Genomic DNA, 22,361 nt, shown 5'->3' on the forward strand with positions numbered 1-22,361 from the left:
ATAGCTTAAGTGAGCACTTGAGGGATATGTGATTATTTATCTGTTTTTATTATTATTGCTTGTTATATATATCGTGAACTGCTACAATAATATCTTTGAAAGGACGCAAGCCAAAGCCAAACTTGTGTTCCTTAATTGTTTGACGACACTAAATGTTGCTGCTTTCTTTATACTGTCATCGCACTTTCAATTGAGTCTTTGGCCGTACACATACACACATTTTGCACGCGAGTTGTGCTTTGCGCTCCTCCGAACCTTCTTCAAACTCCTTAGCTTCAGAGATTGGTGGGCTAATCTTACTACTTGCCGTCTCGCAGTTGTCCGAATATTCTTTATCAGCTTAGGTGAATCTACTCTTAGAATTCTTAGGCCGTTGTACGTATAAATTTGATCACTGCTATAGCCGGATTAATTTCATTCTTTATTTGTCACATATCCTTTATTTGCTACATGCTCTTTGTATCTTACATATTCTTTATTTTTTTTCACATACTGTATTTATTAGACATTCTTTAGTTGTACATATATACCAGACATACCTTCTTCCATCTCGTCTGCTTTATCGGACAATTTTGGTTGAATTCTGTTGAGCTTGGAACATTTCCAAACCCTCACACCCATTTTTTGTTCTTTACGACCACCCTCACAGCCACATTATTTTTCATACCCATTTCTGGCCTTTGCTACCATCATTTTGACTTTACCATTCCTTTTTAATACAAAACAGCCTTGTACATTCTTCACCTCTCGAGAACACACTTTTTTCATATTCGAACTCTTTTTCATTACCTCACTTTTGTTCAATACAATCACCAATTCATACAAATCATATACAACACCGTATCTGCCCAAACTACGTCTGACCTGATTCTTGGCCTGGCAAGATACGTAGGCAACCCTACACAAGGGTTCGGTCTCCCCACTGTTTCAAAATAATTCACCACAATAAAAAACTGGGACAATTATTTTGAAGCAGTTCAAAGACGCTCTCCAAAAAGGCTTCTAAGAGCGTTAATCAACCCCTTGAAATCCAAAACCCAACAGTGCCAATACCAGCCTTACCCCTACCATCACCTGGCTTTCATCCCAAAATCTGGGATATAAGCTTTTCTTCTTCTCCGAAGCATAGCAGGCCATGGAACTTTGTCGTGTCGGCCTTTATTTTTCAATCCCAAGGGTTCAACACATGTAAATCCTTCCCCCCTCAACTATACAATAATCGTGCCAACTGATAAGGAGTAATGTCAAAGCTCCACAAACAGTTTGGTACCCAATCATTGCAACCTTACCGATGGGCGCGGAGTATTTTTAGAAACTCCAAAAAAGTCGGCACTCCCCCTTATCACCTTGTCAGCGGACGCGGATTATTTTTTAAAGCTCCGCTGACGCTGATATTTCCTCATAGCCAACCATGCCAATGGATGCAGAGTAGTGTCAAAGCTCTGGCAACATCTGACCTTCTCCTCCATAATAATCTTGTCAATGTACTGGAGTAATGTCAAGGCTCCATCTACAGTTGACCTCCTTCTACTCAGCTACCTGTTAGAGTATTTTCAATGCTCTGGCTACGATCGGCTCATTTTTTCTGACCGCCTACCATAGTACTATCCAAGTTCTGAGCCTATGATTGGTCCCTTCCTGGATAATTTTCAAAAGCCCCGTGCCTGCGATGGACACACCCTTCTGCCATCTGTCGGAGTACCTGCAAAACTCTGCCTTCAATCGGCACCTCTTTTCTTACCTCTCTGAACGAACTACGCGCACCTGACTCTCATAAAAAAATGAAATACGTAGGCAACCCTTCTCGGGTTTGGTACCCCTTATTCAAAAAATACAAAAAAAAAATGGATTCATGTCTTTGACTTGATTGGTACCAACACAGTTAGGAATGTGCATAGGAAAGAAACAAGTAACAATCGATAGAATGGAGAGGACTGACTTCGTGGTAAACCATAGATTCTTTTGGTACCTCTCATTCACACTTTAAGTGACACTTGAAAAATTCTCTTGCATGCTCGTAAAACAAGAATAAAACCAACCTCATTGTTTCATGTGCATTGTGTGGTGAGCTTTAGATAACGTTCAATTGCATTGCATTGTGATCTAGAACTTGGCCTGAATGTCTGTTGAGGCGAAATTATGAGTAACACTTGGTGTAGGAAAGGATCGTAGGCCTTCTTTGACCCGTTTGAGCCTTTCTAGCCTACCAAATGACATTATCCCTAGCATTCCCCCTTTGAGCCTAAAGCATTTTCTTTGACAACCACATCATAAGACTATACCATTTCTGAGTGCTTACACGCACTATCCCTCTCTTGGCCCAACCTTCCTGAGCGCACTAGAAATGTGCAACCGTGGATAAGAGATCCAAGCTGAAGCTTCCAAAAAAAAAAAAAAGAGATTCAACAGTCCCAGGAAAACAAAGATGAAGAACGACCTCCAAAGCAAGAAGGAGCCCAACAAAAAAAAATCATCAGACATCATTCAGGATCTCGGGCATACAACCCGTCATTCATCTTTATTTTTCACATTTCGGCATACAACCCGGAATTAACATCAGGACTTCGGGCATACAACCCAGGTCAATTCTCTTAATCCCCACAGAGTCTCGGGCATACAACCCCGAACTCCAAAAAAAAAAAGGGGCTCCAACTTGCAAAAGAAGTCGCACAAATACAAAAGAAAGGGACAACAAAACGAAGCAGATCAGCGTCAGAGCACACAAATACCAAGCACGGACATAGTGCAACGCTCAGGGAAGAATTAGTGTCCTACCCAAATAATATCCTACCATTTTCCCAAGCCTACAATACACACCCGTAACAAGCCCTACGTGATCCTATGGGAAGAGTTCTCACATTAGTGGATACTTACATGACGGCCAAGCCTATGGTATCACAATTGCATGCATTGAACATCCTTCTGAGTGTGAGTGTACTTCTCTAGAAGTCCCAAAGTAAAAACAAAATACTGAATATGTGTGAAAAAGGGACTTTCTTTCTAGTGAGGGCACTTGAAACATGAGGATAGGTATAGTTCAAAACCTTTACTTGAAGCAAGACGAACAAATCTTGTCGATACTTAAGTATGTTTGAGGTACCACTTGAAGCTGTAGAACTATCACGAAGTCAATCTCGGTTAGCTGGGAAGAAATTGATAGAATTCTTATGCGCAAAACTAATTGTTGGTACCAACTGAAGTCAAGACGTGATTCTCTCCTCACTTCTTCATTTTGCAATATTCTTTACAACAAAAACAACAGAAAATGCATCAAAAAAAAAAAATAGGTGCCCACCTTCTAATGCGGGTATTTTAATTTCAGTTCAGGCGCCCACCTTCTAATGCGGGTATTTTAAATTCAGTCAGGCGCCCACCTTCTAATGCGGGTATTTTAATTTCAGTTCAGGCGCCCACCTTCTAATGCGGGTATTTTAAATTCAGTCAGGCGCCCACCTTCTAATGCGGGTATTTTAATTTCAGTTCAGGCGCCCACCTTCTAATACGGGTATTTTAATTTCAGTTCAGACGCCCACCTTCTAATGCGGGTATTTTAAATTTCAGTTCAGGCGCCCACCTTCTAATGCGGGTATTCAGTCAGGCGCCTACCTTCCAATGCGGGTATTTTAATTTCAGTTCAGGCGCCCACCTTCTAATGCGGACGCCCACCTTCAAATACGGGTATTCCATTTCAAAGCTCTGGCACACAAAGCAGAGTATGCATCAAGATCTCGGCACACAACACGAGATTTCATTTAATTTTAAGGCTCCGGCACACAAACCGGAGTATGCATCAAGGTCTTCACACACAATCCAGAACTCCTCCCCATTCAAATCTTCGGCACACAACCCGATCTTTTCATCAGGGTCCCGACATACAACTTTGTAGTCCATTTTAATCCATGGCTCTGAGTTTGGTCACCCCTATAGCAATACATCATTTTCCTCCCCAAATCATTTTCCCGAACTACAATCGGTCTGACTCCCATTTCAGGGATGGGTAGGTAACTCGAATTCGAGCACGACCGTTCCTCGTCCCACACCGGCTAGGACCACTCCAACAACACTGGGGCAAAATTTTGATCGGACGATCAAAATTTGCCACAACATCCATTAGTCATCATTGTTCGAACTACAATGACCTGATTCTCGTGATGGACGAGATATGTAGGAAGCTCTATGCAGATTTCGGTCACATTGGGGCGAGAATCATTCTTTCCCCAGCAAGTATACAATCTTTCACTCTCCCAGCGTCTCGTAGCTCGACACTGTGCAATTTTGGAAGCGATGATGTGGGTGCGCAAATGTTTTTTGGCCCTGAACAATCCTTCCCTTTCTATCATTTTTCTTTTTGTCACAACCCTGCCGATGGATGGAGAGCATTGTCAAAGCTCTATCAACGTTTGGCTACTTTCTCCGTACATATCCTTTTAGTGATTCTCTGCCGAGCCAAAATAGGCTACACGTCAACGTCTTCATCTGAAAACTCTTTCATCGTCTCCAGTCGAAGAGGGACAAGCTGTTGACACCTAATTTTGGCTCGACGTGCTTAAAATTAACGTTTTGGGGGGCCCTGATTCGTTAAAGAGCACAAAATAGCTTTTTACACATTTTTACATTTTTCGACAATTTATTAATGATTATCCTTATTCTAGGAATTTTATCTATTTATTGTCATCTTTAAGAATCATTATTTTTGCACATGTACAGCGTAATACTGCCATTTTGTGCAATTAATAATTATTTCTTTATTTTATAGCGGTACATTTTTTATATCTTATACATTAATATTTATATTTTATACTTAAATTATTATTTATACATTATTATTTAACTATATTTTAGTATAGTCCGTCGGTGCAGAGAAAATCGGAGCAATTAATTTTTAAACGCAGAGCAAAAATTCGATCAAGTCAAGGTCTCGTCACCTTTTTAAAAGTTGACATTTGAAGTGATGGGCTGGGTTCTTCATCCACGGATTAATACATCTTTACACATTAGTTAAAAGAGGTAGAGGAGACAAAGGGGTGCAATCTTTTATTCTTTGGACAAAGCAAGGGACCATTTTCTATTATAAAGAAAGGGAGGGGTTAACTTTCATTTGGATCTGATTTTACAAGCTAATTTTTAGATGTTCTCCTTTCTTTCCTCTTAAAACACTTATTCTTTTCTCTTAATTTCCCTACACAGAAAACAACCCCCTTACCTACACCAATCATCTTCTCCGGCGAGCTACTGTAGCTCCGGCGAAGGCCGCTGTCCACCAACAAACAACCTATAACCACCACTGCTCCAAGACCCCATTTCCTCTCCCTTCGTCTCTCTCTCTCTCTCTCTCTCTCTCTCTCTCTCTCTCTCTCTCTCTCTTTCTCCCAAACCGCCCTCCTCCACACGACACAAATCAGCTATCCTCACCACCACAACACCACCAAAACAGTCCCTACTTCGTCTTCTTCGCTGCTCCAGCGAGGAGCTTCAAGCTCCGGTGAACCGGAGCAGCCAGCGAGCAACCACACCGCCCTTCACCATTTTTCTGCTCTTCTCCTCTGTTCTCTGACCACCACACATCGCCAGCGAACAACCATTACCAGCGAACCAGCAACCAGCAACGCCACCACCACCTCTCTCCCTTCACTGTCTCCGTTTAACTCCATTAACACCGGTGAACTCCCCCACTTCTCCGATTAACACCATCACCACCAACGACACCACACAAACCATAACCTTTTCATCCTCCCCTATATCCCTTCGCTTTTCTCTTCCCTCCGTTGACAAAGAACACAAAACCATAGCTAGACAAATTCTAGATCTACTGGTTTTTTTTCTCGTCTTCGGTGTACCATCACCGTGGAAGCCACGTCAAATGACCCTCTGCTCTGCTTTTTTTCCATTTATTTATTTTTGCATTGCTATTGTTGCTAACTTGGTTATTGGTTGGATTTTAAATTTTTCTGATTTGTTCCTGGCTTTGATAGCCGGAATTGATAAGTTTCAGGCAACTATTGCTCCGATAAAAAGCCGTGGAAGGAACACCATTTGACGCCGCCTTTGTTATCCAATGCCATTAACGTTGGCGAGAGGACTACTCGTTGTTTATACCATAATAAATGTGTTCTTTCTCTGTCTCTGTTGATTTCCATTTTTGCTCTGTGTGGTACTATTTTTGAGTTTCCAGGAAGCCCATTTCCCGTCCTTCAAATCTGGATGGAGTTGGATTTTCAGGCGATTGTTTTGAGTTCTCCGGCTAGTGTTGTTTAATGATTGGTGTTTGCTCCTGCTTTCTGCGTTTTTGGACTGATTTTTGATTTTCCAGCAGCGAATTTTGCTTCGTTTAGCCACTGCTCGTTGTTGTTGTTATGTGACTGTTTGACATTATCTTTTGCTAAAATAAATGTTGGTTTTGTGCCTACTCACTGTTATCGCGCTGCCCGAGACTGTTATTGACATTGTCACACCTTTTACCGCTTTTACTAAATTGATTTGGGCGAATACTAAACCCAAATGGCCGATGAAGAAATTTCCGTCGATTTCCAAGGCCTCCCATGTACAAAAGACGGGTTTTTTTTATTTTAAGTTTATTCATTATTTTTTTTATTCATCCGATAGTTATTTATTCTCTTACTAATATTTTTACTAAGTGTTTATACAGGTACCCGGAGATACATCCCGAAGACGACACTCGGAAGGAACCCAAATACTTCATCGAATCACTGTATGTATTTACTTTCCGCATTTGTTTTATAACTATACAAAACATAAACTCATAGTATAGTGGAAACTTTATTTTTTGGAATGACGGGTTGATATATTTATTTACTTGTCGCCTTGTTTGTTAAACTTAAAATTGTCATTCGCTTTAGGCAAGACTTAGGCCGTCAATACTTTCATAACTGTATTAAATTGACTTGGTATAAATACTTTGTTAAATAAATTCACACTTTTGACGTTTAGGCAAAAATACTAGTCCATCCTTTATTTTTATTCTTTATACACTCTTAATACAACTTACATTTTATATTGTTTCGTGTACACTAATACATATTTTAATTAAGTTAAATCCACATTTTGACGCTAGGCAAATATAAAGTCGTCCGTTTACAAATCTTTTATTCTTTAGAGGTATTACACATTTTCACTCATTTTTTATCCACAATTTCTTATATTTATTTTTTACCAATACTCTTTTACAATTATTTTGTTCCTTATTCTTTTGATAGGATATTCATTAAACAAACACTCTTTTAACTAAACGGTAGAAACAAGTCAAATAAATTTCACTTTTCTGAATAATTTCGTTATATAAAATCTTTACACCAATGAATATTCGTAAATTATTTTTACATTCTTTATGCACTAATATACCTAGTTATACAATTCTTTATACATTTTAGGTTTGACGAACACTCTTTTACACTTGAAATATGTTCTTTATATGTTTAATATGCATACATTCTTTTAATATACATAGACACACATTACATAGATGCACATTCTTTATATCCTTGATATATTTATTTTTACATAGTCTTACATTATTTCTTTTTATATTCTTAATATAGTTACACATTCTTTACACTAACATATATATACACTCTTTGTACTAACAGATATACTTTTATACTTACGAGGTACATTCTCTTATACTCTTTTATAGATATTCTTTTTTTACTATACATTCTTTATGAATACTTGATATAAATACATTTTTATACACTGTATATACTTAGTATATTATCACCTACTGTAGCTTTGCATGAAATCACAACATTTTGAAAACAAGTAATAATAATGATAAACAGATAAATAATCCCCCTCTAGTGTTCAGTTAAACTAAGTTTAAGGACTGTCTTTAGACAGGCTCTGAGGGATGCTTAATACCTTCCCGTCGGGGTAAATAAAACCCTTATCTAGAATCTTATAGGTTTCGTGGACTAAAATGGAGTAGACACACAAATACATATAGGTTTCCTATTTTTCCTTAAAAATTAGGTGGCGACTCTAACCCTTTCAAAACCAGTTAAAAGAACCGTGAAGTTGCAAACTATCTTGGACCCAGTTCAAAATAGAGCGTAACACTGCCCATTAATCGGCGGCTAAGCGCATCGGCTACTACATTCGCCTTCCCGGGGTGGTATAAAATGTTAGAATCATAATCTTTTAATAATTCTAACCACCGCCTCTGTCGCAGGTTCAACTCCTTTTGCTTGAAGATGTACTGAAGACTTTTGTGATCTGTATAGATATCAACGTGCACACCATATAAATAATGCTTCCATATTTTCCGGGCATGAATAATCGCAGTCAATTCGAGATCATGAGTTAGGTAATTCTGCTCATGTTTCCTCAATTTCCTCGAAGCATATGCAATTACCTTACCACGGTGCATCAATATGCATCCCAATCCGACACCAGAAGCGTCACAATACACAACATAACCATCTGACCCTTCTGGAAGCATTAAAACTGGAGCTGAGGTCAATTTGTCCTTCAACTCTTGGAAGTTGTGCTCACAAGCATCGTCCCATTGAAATTGAGCTGACTTCTGGGTTAGTTTCGTCAATGGGGCTGAAATATATGAAAAGCCCTCTACGAATCTTCGATAATAACCTGCCAAACCCAGAAAACTACGAACTTCTGTAGGCGTCGTAGGCCTTGGCCAAGTCTTCATAGCTTTAATTTTCTGAGTGTCGACTCGAATGCCATCATCTGAAATAACATGGCCCAGAAATGTCACAGAATTTAGCCAGAACTCGCACTTTGAAAATTTGGCTCGGGCTCGAAGAATGCCAAGAACAATTCGCAAGTGATCTGCATGTTCTAATTCCGTACGAGAATACACCTTAATATCATCAATAAATACTATCACGAATAAATCCAAGAGGGGTCTGAACACGTTGTTCATCAAATTCATAAATACAGCCAGAGCATTAGTCAACCCGAATGACATTACTCAAAATTCATAGTGGTCATATCTCGTTCTGAAAGCTATTTTAGGAATATCTGCTTCTCTAACTCTCACTTGATGGTAACCTGACCTCAAATCTATTTTGGAAAACCACTTGGGACCTTGCAACTGGTCGAACAAGTCATCAATCCTTGGAAGAGGATATTTGTTCTTTATCGTCACTTTGTTCAGTTGCCTATCATCGATGCACATTCGCAGAGAACCGTCTTTCTTTCTCACAAACAAGACCGGTGCTCCCCAAGGTGATGAACTGGACCTAATAAATCCCTTCTCAAGCAAGTCCTTCAACTGCACCTTTAGCTCCTTTAATTCTGTCGGGGCCATTCGATAAGGAGGAATACAAATAGGCTTGGTATCCGGCAACACATCAATGGCGAAGTCAATCTCTCTTTCTGCAGGAAGTCCTGGAAGTTCGTCCGGAAACACATCTGGGAATTCATTCACTACTGAAACTGACTGGAAAGTTGGCGGCTTTGCCTTGGTATCATGAACCCGGACTAAGTGATAAACATAACCCTTGGCTATCATCTTCCTTGCCTTGAGGTAATAAATAAACCTGCCTTTTGGAGATGTTGTATTACCCTTCCATTCAAGCACGGGCTCTCTCGGAAATTGGAATCGGACCACTTTTGTGCGACAATCAACGTTTGCATAACACGACGCCAACCAATCCATACCATTACATTGAAATCTACCATTTTTAGCTCAATCAAGTCAGCTTTGGTCTGACAATCACATACCATCACGACATAATTTTTGTACACTTGTCTTGTTATCACGGGATCACCAACCGGAGTGAGTACCTCAAAGGGTCTAATTGACTCGGGTTTCACCCCAATACAACCAGTAACATATGGAGTAATATAAGAGAATGTAGAACCCGGATCTATCAATGCATAGACCTCACGGGAGGATATACACAATATACTTGTAACTACATCCGGAGAGGACTCGATAAAGCATATACACGAGGCTGAGTGGCACCTGAAGTGGATGCTTCCCCTCCGCCTCTCCCTCGGCCTGCTGTCATCTGGGGAGTCTGCCCTACCGGGTGTACTGATGAAGAGCCAACTGCTGAACCTGTAGGCTGAACTCCAGCTCTGCCACTCATCGACGGGCAATCCCTCATCATATGCCCCACCTGACCACAAGTATAACAGGCATCCGAACCCTGACGACACTATCCGGAATGTAATCTGCCGCATTCGTTGCATCGCGGCACTGGGGGGTCTCCTCTTACTATAACCTTCCCTGAGCTGGGAATCTGAAGCCCTCGAACTCTGGCCCTGTCCTGAATGGAAAGAGCAATCAAATCTCCTACCTGTGAATCGAGGAGGTGCACTTGTCACTGACTGGCCTGAGTACCCAGAATATGTCTGCCTTGATCCCCTCTATAATCACTGCTAGCTCCCATGGATCTGGCCCTCTTTCCTTGCCTTCTATCGATATCACGGTCGCCTCTTTGTTGTTGTTGTCGCCCCTCCAAATTCTGTGTATGGGCCTGTATTCGGGAAATATCCATCCCGTATTGCAAGGAAGCTGTCAAACAATCTCTGAATAAATGTGGCCCTAGGCCACTTACAAATCTGTGTACCCGATCCCCCATGTCGGACACAATAGCCGGGGCATATCTAGCCAAGGAATTAAATTGCAGGCTATACTCCCGGGCACTCATGTTTCCTTGCTTCAAATTCAGAAATCTATCCGCTCTAGCTCGGCGGACCTCGGGTGGCAAATAGTGACGAATAAAAGCATCTACAAACTCTTGCCAAACCGGAGGAGGCGCGTTCTCTCCTCTTGATAATTGTTATATCCCGTATTTCGCGCATTCGGAAAATTCAAGATAATTGCGGGAGGTTGAGTGCAAGCCTACATTTTAACCTTGTTTAGTACATAAGTTGTTTATAAGAGTTATGGGTGCGGAAATAGTAAGGAAGGCTAAGGGAAAAATTGGAAATTGGGAAAAATTAGTTTTCATGAATTACAATTAACCATGGAATAATTGGGCTTGAAAATAAAAAATAAAAATAAGAAAGAAGCCCAAGAGGTGGCCGGTCATATGGCAAGGAGGCCCAAGGCCCATGAAAATTTTAATTCAAGAAATAAATAAAGAGATGGCCCATGTATTAATTCATTTTATCTCTTGGAATGTTCAAGAAAATAGAAGTAGAAAAAGAAGGCAACAACATTGAAGGCCATTCAGCCACGGAGGATTTAACAAGAACCTTGAGAAAAAAATTTGTTCAAAAATTATTTCCTACTAATTGGAAGGTCCTTAGCAAGATGAAGTGATTATTGGAGCAAGAAAAACATATATTCATGCAAGTTGTAGATTCTAGCCAAGTGGAGAAGCTAGGAAGAAAAGGTAAGATTTAATCCCTTTTTATATGTTATGAAGGGTTTGTTTATGTTGTAGTAGGTAGAAATGGATAGAATTCGTGAAAATATGGAAGTTTGCATGGTGGTTGTGTGTATATGCATGGGCCGTGTGTGTGTGTTGTGTGTAGGGAGGATGGGAAAATTTCTATGTAATAATTTGATTGTTGTAGATAAGTATTCTATGATGGGAATGAGAATTTGATGATTCAAATTGATGTTGGAATTGTTATGGGCTGATTTGGAAGCCAATATGATATTAGTGTCGTTTCTTTATTCATGAGTATAATGTTGTTAGAATGTGTGTTGTTGGGATAGTTCATGAATTTGGAAGCAAGAAATGCATTAAAAATTGTTTCTAGGGAAGTTGGGGAGTTTTCGGGTGAATTATGGTTTTGGTGGAATTTTTGTATATTTTGTAGAATGATATGAAATGCTTTCGAATTGTATTTGAATGATCTTGAATTAGTAAATGAATATGAAAACATTGATATTGGTTTGAAAGTGTGAAGTTGGAGTAGAAGTTGTTGCATTATGTAGAAAGGAAGACTATTTATGTTAGAATGTGTTTTGTATTGATTGTTGGTGTTGTTGGTATTGTTGTGGGTATTGTTATTGACATTTGGCCGAGTTAAATTCTCGGGGATGTTGAATTTATAGGGCAGATGCTGCCCAAATTTATGTAGACAAGTATGGATTTAAGATTTAATTCCTAAAGGCTTATAATCAATATTTGGTAATTGTGACCAATTGTAGATTTTGGAGGGAACGGGATTTGAGTTTGGACAAGTGTAAAAGGCAAATATGGTATGTAAAGTTCTACTTTTTTCTTTCTTTGGCATGTCCTAGTTATGATAGGCTATGATACGAACCTCGGGGATAACTCTACTCCTTAAAATCCGAGCTTAATTTTGACCCTTTTTCATTCAATGTAATTGAATTAGGTTTTGTTGGAAAGATATGTTTAAACACCTTATTACTCCAAAAAGGGTCTTGCGTCATAAAACGTTCATAACTTTCACAAAGAGAACCGGAATGCCCGAAACTTTCGTTGACGTCTCCATAAGGCCTAACGTCCGTAATTTATGTACGCCACCTCGACTTGACCCGAGGTGGGCCCTCAATTTCTGAAACCTTCTTGTATTGTTCTATTTGACCTATTTCCGTACTATGATTAAAAGAAACCTTTAGATATTGTTCCGACTACTAAACGATAGTTGTTTTAACTATTCCGTTGAACCCTATGATATATTTTGGTATGTACAAATGATCTCAGAAGTTTTTCTTTAACATAATCCGTCGTGACATCCGAAAGGTACGTACTATGGCTATCGTTTGATTTCTTTTCTAAATGACCTATCGTTCGAACTATTCTATCGAGTCTTTGTAAATATTTTATGATGCATATAGTTTCTCACTACTCTACTCGTGGATGCCTCAATTCTTCCTTCACTGAGCCCCGGCCAGGATATGTTATCACGCGTATTCCACTGCATTGTTCGTCGTGCCTCGATGTGAGGGGGCAGGTATACATGTACATGGGTTGTGGAGTATGTTGTGCCATGTACACATATTCTGATATTTGATGATATGATATGATATGGCCATCTGATATGTTATGATATGTTACGGAGATATTCCCTACTCTGGAGTTATGCTCTGTTATGGCGCCAGTGACGGGGTGGCGACCACGTTCTATCCACCGTGTCCCATAATGGGGCCGGATATGGCATATATTCTGACTTGCATTACCTATGTTTTATGAGTAAGCATTTTGATACTCCTGTTATTGCACTTATTTTCTGTACTCCCTGCTCAGATTATGATTTTGATTATTGTATCTCATGCTTTACATACTAAGTACATATTCCGTACTGACCCACTTTCTTCGGGGGCTACGTTTCATACCGCGTGGGTACACCCAGATGATGTGAAGTTATTGTAGAGGATGTTCCAGCAGAGTTGGTAAGCTCCATTTGCTCCTGGAGTGCTGCCGAGTCAGAGTTTGTATGTTATGCTTTTCTGGATTGATGTTAGAGACTTTGCAGACAGGGTCGTGGGTATAGTATGTCAGTTGTGTAAAGCGGCTTCGTCAGCCGATACATCATTCTGTAATATGTATTAAATTCTATGTGATCACAGATTCTGCTTGATTTGGAAAGCATCGAAAAGAATATTTTGAGAGGTTATTATGTATTTTCTTTTTATTTGATTTAAAAGTCTAATAAGATTATGTGTGCCCTAAAGGTCTGTGGGTTCGCTTGGCTCCGGATGTTGGGTCGGGTGCCAATCACGCCCTAGTGGAATTAGGTGTGACAATAATACCCAATTTTTGTACCATAACACCGCCACATCCCGGAGTCTATACAATGCCAACTCCACGGATTCGATCTCGGAGGCATGGACAATCTTCAATGTCCTTAACATCTCATCTACAAAACTTTGCGGATCCTCATCCGGCTTTGACCCGAAGATTTTCGGAGGATTTAAACTCATAAAATCACGGGCCTTGGTACTTGCTGCCCGGTCACTTGAACCCACATTTTGTCGTTGTGCCTGAGCGGCAACAAATTGTGTCAATAGCTGAATGGCTTCGGTCATTTGTTGACCTGAAGCAGCCGGCGGAGTAATTGGAGCTGGGGCTCCTCCTTGTTCTCCCACATTGGCCGGGGTAGAGGAAGTATTAGATGGGGCCTCGTTATGCGATTCACCTTCATCTATATTCACCGGAGGCTCTCTTTCTACCCGCCACTTTGCCGTAGTCTTGCCCTTCTGGGCGGCTGTAACCTTTCCCTTTGGCGGCATTCTGAAATCATAACGCACTATTAGGGAGGATAAAAGCTTATACATGGCTCTATCGCACGATCCTATAGAAGAAAGAGGGTCAATTCTTCCTAAATACCCTGTAGCCTCTTGTCTCTTGATGTGGCGCGCTACACACCATAAACAAGACTCTACTAGACACGGCTCATAGACACTTCCTAGGACCGAACTGCTCTGATAACACTTTTGTCACGACCCAGCTAGGGGCCGCGACGGGTACCCGGGGCTAACCGTCGAGTACCGCTCGCTCTGTCGCTCATTTTACTCATTTAATGCTCTTTTTATCATCTTTATACTCATAGCGGAGGAAAAATCATATTTCGTATGAAAACATAAGATACTTTCATGTACATGTGCCCTTAGGCTATCAAAATATTATAGATATGTATACATTAGTGATCTCGTGAGACCATCTAACCCGCACTGCGTATCTACGAGCCTCTACTGGAGTGCTGAACATAAGGATGGGACAAGACCCCGTCGTGACCGAAAAAAAATACGTATACATGGCTATATATACACAAAAGAATGATCATAAGAACCTCCAGGACAATGGAGGGCTTCCAACCAGCTGACAGCTACTACAGATCTGGATCGAGCTCTCCTCCCTGTCTACCTGTGGGCATGAACACAGCGTCCAAAGAAAATGGACGTCAGTACGAATATTGTAATGAGCATGAGAGGCATAAACAATGAAGTAAGACAATGATATAAAGAAGATACTTATATGGAACATCAGAATCTAACTGCCAAGTATAAGAAAACAAATCATGTTGTCTTACTCATGCTCATCATCATATCATATCATATATGCATCATGAGTAAACTGCCCGTCCATATCGAATCGGTGGGATAATCATAACATGAGCCTGCGTCCAGGCCTTCCGCGTCCGGGGTAACACCTCATGCCGCCCACTAGTGGTGTCTGCCCATGCCATTTGGCCATGGTGTATCATATAGCTACCCGCCTTGGCGGTGACTGCCCGACCAAATAGGCGCGGTGTAATAGTAATATCATCATATGCTCATCACAATATGCTTAGCTTATCATAATACATACATAAGGCTCAAGATCAACCATACTCTATCAGGGTGACGTAAGGTCGTGATCCCCCGATTGCATTATGGAACAATCATGGACATTTTGCCCCACCTTAAAGGAATTAGCATATAAGGTGAGTGTAAGCGATAAATAACATCATTAGACTTTTTATACTTTGACTCATTACCTTGTGTAGCTAATTATAGACATAGGCTCATGGATAAGAAATAAGTTATGCTATAGGATTCTTGCCATTAGAAAGAAGGGACTAGCCTCACATACCTTTCTCGTTTAACCAATCTAGTGTTCGTTTATTCTCCTTCAATGTCACGCCTTTTCCTTCAAAAGAGGATTCGTACTAACGTTAGTTAATCAACTATAAGAACGCACTACTATTTCTAGAGACAATTGGGCAGCACTTCCTTTGTTTATACTACTTTTCCCATATTTCATATCAACTTCCAATACCCACAACAACAATTACAATATAGCAATCAACAATCATCATTCATATACAATGACCATGATCCACCATTTCTCTTCATTTTTTTCACATTTATGTTTTTGGGTTCGCTATCGTATTATCTCATGTATCACACTTATCTCATGTTCTACATGTCATTTATAACATATTCATACTCACAACACACTAACATTCATGATTCAATTAAACTACCATTCACTGATGGCACTATTCACTCATTTATGACCCATTTGCTATGCTTTTCTACAATTCGGGTATCTTAACCTTCCAATACCTTAAACAACATGAAATGGTCATGAAACTTACCTTAGATGATGGTTGAACAAGCTTTGAATGGATTTACTCCTCCAGCACCAAAAGCCTACTTCATTCCTTTTGGGGTTTCTTGAGAAGAATGAACTTTAGTGTGATTCTCACACTTGATTTCGTGGGTCTCATGTAATTGATTACCAATCTCCCTTGAGTTCTTGTAATTAAAGAGTATAGAGTATTCTAGGAGTTTCTAGAGAGAAATATCGTGAAGATGAAATGATTTGAATGAGCTTGGGTCTCTTTTTAATGACTTAAAATCTATTCTGAAATGAACAGTGAATGAGGTGTGTAGTTGTCGTAAACCCACTTTACGGGTTGTATTCTGGTTTACGGTCCGTCCTTCTTGACAGTATTTAAGCATATCAGAACCATAAAGGCATGCTGGAGATCATGGCAATTTACGACTCAGTTTACGGGCCGTATTTCGATTTACGGGTCGTATTCCAAGTCGTTTTTAACCATTTGAAGCATTTGACAGAAAGTTGAAATTTTTTTGAAAGGTTGGAGTACGATAGAAGTTTACGGTCCGTAAATCACTTTACGGGTCGTATTCCACTTTACGACTAACTGGGTCAAAGTGCAAACCTGCAACTTTTCATTGTATGTTCGCGGGGAAATTTCCGAGGTGTAACAGTATTGGTGGAATGGAATGAAAAAGGACACAGCAGAATTTGTAGCACAATATCCAAATTGCCAACAAGTGAAAATTGAACATCAAAAGCCAGGAGGATTATTGCAAGCAATGGAGATTCCAAATTGGAAATGGGAAGTGATCAATATGGACTTCATTGTAGGGTTACCTCGTTCCCGAAGCAAGTATGACTCCATATGGGTGATCGTGGAAAGACATCAGCTCATTTTCTTCCAGTCAAAACCACATATTCAGCGGGAGATTATGCAAAGTTGTATCTTAAAGAGATTGTGCGACTTCATGGTGTCTCGGTGTCCATTATTACTGATAGAGGAGCACAATTTACAGCTAAATTTTGGAAGTCTTTCCAAGAAGGTTTGGGTACTCAAGTAAGGCTTAGTACAGCGTTTCATCCACAAACTGATGGGCAAGCCGAACGCACTTTTTAGACTCGGGAGGATATGTTACGGGTGTGTGTGCTAGATTTCGGTGGTAGTTGGGATGACCACTTACCTCTTATTGAGTTTGCATACAGCAACAGCTATCATTCCAGTATTCAAATGGCACCATATGAAGCTCCATATGGAAGAAAGTGTAGATCCCCGATTGGGTGCTTTGAAATAGGAAAGGTACAACTAATAGGCCCTGAGTTGATTCAACAAGCGGTGGAAAAGGTCAAGGTCATCCGAGATCGACTATTGACAGCCCAAAGTCGCCAGAAATCTTATGCGGACAACTGTCAGCGTAACTTAGAATTTTAAATTAATGATTGGGTATTTCTAAAGGTATCGCCAATGAAAGGCGTGACGAGATTTGGTAAGAAGGGAAAGTTAAGTCCTCGATACATTAGACCCTATAGGATTATCCGCAAGGTGGGTCAAGTAGCTTATGAACTAGACCTACCTCCAAAACTTGAATCAGTCCATCTAGTCTTCAATATATCGATGCTCCATAAGTGTGTTGGAGATCCTACTAGGATAGTGCCGGTAGACGATTGTCAAGTGACGGAAAAGTTGGCTTATAAAGAGATGCCCATTACTATACTAGATAAGCAGGTACAGAGGCTTAGAAACAAAGAAGTGACTTCAGTCAAAGTCTTATGGAGAAACAATAACCGAGAAGAAATGACTTGGGAAACGGAGGAAAATATAAAGTTCAAGTACCAACACTTGTTTCTACCCCCGGAAGATGTTCAAGATGAAACATTAACATTATGAGGTATGTATGCTTTATTTTCATGCTTTTGGTCGCGTGTGGCCATTATTTACTGCTATTGTGTTGTAGCCCAATGAGGCATTGTTATTATGGGTTGTTGTGACGGGATGGTAGCGCCATATTACAGGGGAAATTCTGGCAAAATTTCTGTCGGATTCTGGAGGACTTAACATTCGAGGACAAATGTTTTTAAAGGGGGGAAGAATGTTACACCTCTCACTTTCATGGTGGGAAGAACTTACGGTTTTTTAGCCAAGTATGCCTTGAAATGGAAATTTATACCCGAGTATTGAGATGCTAAGAATTTTACCCCGTGTATAGAGGTACTAGTGGGTATTCCAGGTATATTGCAAGATTAGAAATTGAACGGATTCAACCGACACAGGCTGAGCAGACTCAGGAAAATCTGCAGTCACCAGACGTAATCGACAGATTGTGGATCATGTCGACGGTCTGTCAATACGAACCGTCGTCATGTTCTGAGAATTCTGATCTGCAGAAATCGATCGACGAGACCCGTCGACGGGCCGTCGGTCACCGCCGTCGATATGGTTCTGCAGCTCCTGATATGCAGAAGCAGGTCGACGGAGTAAGTCGATGCATCGTTGACCCGCTCGTCGAACTGCTCATCTGGAACATTCCAGTTCCAACTATAAATAGACGAGTTACACCATAAAATTTCAGATGGTACTGTCTCTAAGTGTTGAAGGTTCTAGAAAAATTCGTTCATTATATTATCACATATCCAAGGGAAATAAAGGAGTAAACACCAAGAAATTGTGGAATCAAGGTTGAGGATACTCTCTACGGTTTGTACAAGTCAAGAAATCTCCTTGGATTGAAGCTAGGGTTTTCACAAGTGAAACATTTTCATCCAATGGCTATTATCATTTCATCAAGGTAAGTTTTATGATTCTTCCCTGTTATTTAGACTATTGAGGGGTTGAAAGACTTGGATTATGGAGAGGAGGAAAATATGAGATGCAAATATGAAAATAAAGATATTCTTGAATCATGACTTGGCTTGAATCATAGTTCTTGATATGTAATGAGTATAATCTTGCTATAAATAGTATTAAAGATGTTGTAGAGTCATTGTATGAGGATGGATACGATGTGGTGCCATAGTTAGGGTTATAAAGAAGTTTGATAGGGAATGTTGGACATATAATAATGTCTAGTTTGATGAAGTCATTGACTAAGGTATTTTGAGTGCTGTTATTGAATTTGGGAGTTGTTTATTAGGTGGAGGAAGTCGTTAAATAAAGGAGATGTTGTCCAATTTTCGTTAGTTTTAGCCTAAGCTTAAGCATGTTTTCGATTATCTAATTTTAGTACGAACACTCTTGAAGGTAGAAACTTGAATATTGGAGGGAAGCGTTCAAGTGATAAAGTAGCTCAACAAAAAGGTATGTAAGGCTAGTCCCTTCTTTCTAAGGCATGATTCCTACGACATGACTTCTTACATCTCTCCATGACTTTCTTACATTCCGGAAAATACGAGTCAACATTATGTAGAGTTTCTTATGAGATAAAAGAATAAGAGATATGTTATTAAAACGATAATGGTAATGATGAGCCTAAATCTAGAGATTCCAAAGCCTATGATACGATACCTTCACGAAGTTCACGCTACAAATATGATATGACATTTTACGAAGCTAATGATCCTTGTACGACTCCTTGATGTAATTAATTATTGCTAGACCAACCTTATGATGCTAGTTCTTTCAAGGTGAGGCATGATGATCATGATTACTCCATAATGGAATCGAGGGTTCTCGACCTTATGTCACCCCGGTATAGTTATAGGTTGTCTTTGAATGCTAATGAATGCTTTATGATAAGTTTCAATAAGCTTATGATAAGTATATGATGATGATATTCCACCGTGCCTAGAAGGCCGGGCATGTCACCGCGAAGGCGGGCTGCATACGATTCTACCGTACCTGGAAGGCCGGGCATGTCACCGCGAAGGCGGGCTACATACGATTCCACCGTGCCTAGAAGGCCGGACATGTCACCGCAAAGGCGGGCTGCATATGATTACACCGTGCCTAGAGGGCCGAACATGACACCACTAGTGGGCAGCGTATGATGGCTACCCGGACGCGGGTTAACGACGATGGTACATGTGTTAAGTTTATATATGTGATATCTGTAAAACGCATTTTTCCCTTATAGGGTAACCAAGTTATATCTTCACCTCATGTTTCATGTTTTCCTTATTATGTCATTTTTATTCATGCCTTACAAACTAAGTACATTTATCGTACTGATGTCCTTTTTTTTGGACGCTGCCCACAGGTAGACAGGGAGACGGTGCGGATCCGTAGGAGCTTATCAGCGGACTTACAAGAGCACTCCATTATTTCGGAGGTGCTATTTTTGATATATTATTTTGGGTACATGTTTTGGGCACGACGGGGTCCTGTCCCGTCCTTATGTCTAGTACTCTAGTAGAGGCTCGTAGATGCGTATGTGTGGGTAGTTAATGGCACATGATGGTCATAAAGTCTTCTTGTATGTCATTTTTGATAGCCGAAGGGCTTATGTGTATAAAAGTAGATATGTTCTTGGAAGTGATAATGGTTTTTCCTATGCCTAGAAGTGTGAGACTAATAAATGAATGCAGGATATGTGTGATGAGTAATGGAATAAGTGGTGCTCGGTAGTTAGCTCCGGGTATCCATCATGGCCCCTAGTCGGGTCGTGATAGGGCCAGAGTTCTAGAGCGTCAGGCACTCTGTACCGACCAAAGTCAGGTCTAATGAGGCCCACTTTTCCGCGATGTACTTAGTGTGGCAAGTTACATGCAGGTCAGTGTCGGTTGAGTTCAGATGTTTGCTATGCTTGTGGATAGCCAGGCCACAGGATGAGGGAGTGCCCGATTGGGGTTGGTTCAGTTATGGTTCAGCCTACAGGGTCTGTGGCTGGCTCATCTTCTGCAGTGCGCCCTTCAAGGCAAGTTATTCAGACGCCAGCAGGGCGAGGTAGGGGGAGGAATGGAGCATCTAGCTCGAGCAGTCCTCAGCACCGCGTGTATGCATTGGCTGGTAGACAGGACCACGACACGTCTCCTAATGTCATTGCAGGTATATATATTCAGTTTCCTCCCACAATTTTTTTGCACTGATTAATCCAAGTTCCACTTTATCATATGTTACGCCCTTTGTTGCTAGCAAGTTTGGGTTAGAGCCCGAGTTGATTAAACCTTTTGAGATGTCTACGTCAGTCGGTGATTCGGTTATAGCTAGGCGAATATAACGAGACTGTGTTTTTATAGTTTGGGACCGCCATACCGTAGTAGACCTGATTGACTTAGATATGGTTGATTTTGATGTTATTATGGGCATGGACTGGTTGGCTTCTTGTTATGCTAATGTTGATTGTAAAGCAAAGATGGTTCGATTCCAGTTTCCAGGCAAGCCAGTCCTAGAATGGAAGGGCAATGCTGCTTCGCCTAGAGGTAGGTTTATTTCATCCCTGAAGGCAGAGAAGATGATCAGAAAATGGTATATTTTTCACCTTGTTCAAGTTCAAGATGTGCAAGAAGAGTCGTCGACTCTTCAGTCTATTCTTGTAGTTAATGAGTTCTCAGAAGTATTTCCAGATGAGCTTCCAGGCATTCCCCCAGAAAGAGAGATTGATTTTACTATTGTCCTATTGCCAGACACTACTCAGCCAATATCTATTTCTTCTTATAGGATGGCACCTACAGAGTTGAAAGAATTGAAAGATCAGTTGAAAGATTTCCTCGAGAAGGGCTTTATTAGGCCTAGTACATCACCGTGGGGAGCGCCGGTGTTATTTGTAAGAAAGAAGGATGGCTCTTTGTGAATGTGTATTGATTATAGGAAATTGAATAAGGTGACTGTAAAGAATAATTTTCCACTCCCAAGGATTGATGATTTATTTGATCAGTTACGAGGCGCTAAATATTTCTCGAAGATAGCTTAAGATCAGGATATTACCAGGTCAGGGTCAAGGAAGAGGACATTCCGAAGCCGGCATTCAGGACTAGATATGACCACTATGAGTTTCGTGTCATGTCGTTCGAGCTAACTAATGCCCCAGCTGTATTCATTTATTTGATGAATCGTGTATTCAGGCTCTTTCTAGATTTGTTCGTGATTGTGTTCATAGATGATATTCTGGTTTATTCGCTGCCGGAGGCCGATCATGCAGAACATCTGCGGACAGTGCTTGGAATTCTTCGAGGTAAAGAGTGGTATGCCAAGTTTTCTAAGTGTGAGTTCTGGTTGAACTCTGTGGATTTTCTGGGTCACATTATTTCAAAGGAAGGCATTAGAGTGGATGCCCAGAAGATTGAGGCTGTGAAGAATTGGCCAAGGCCCATGGCACCAACGGAGATACGTAGTTTCTTGGGCTTGGCAGGTTATTATAGAAGGTTTGTAGAAGGATTTTCCTCTCTTTTAGCCCCATTGACCAAATTGACTCAGAAATCAGCTAAGTTCCAATGGACAGATGCTTGCGAGCAGAGCTTTCAGACGTT

This window comes from Lycium barbarum, chromosome 5 (assembly GCF_019175385.1).
Source record: "Lycium barbarum isolate Lr01 chromosome 5, ASM1917538v2, whole genome shotgun sequence".
NCBI classification, from domain to species: Eukaryota; Viridiplantae; Streptophyta; class Magnoliopsida; order Solanales; family Solanaceae; genus Lycium; species Lycium barbarum.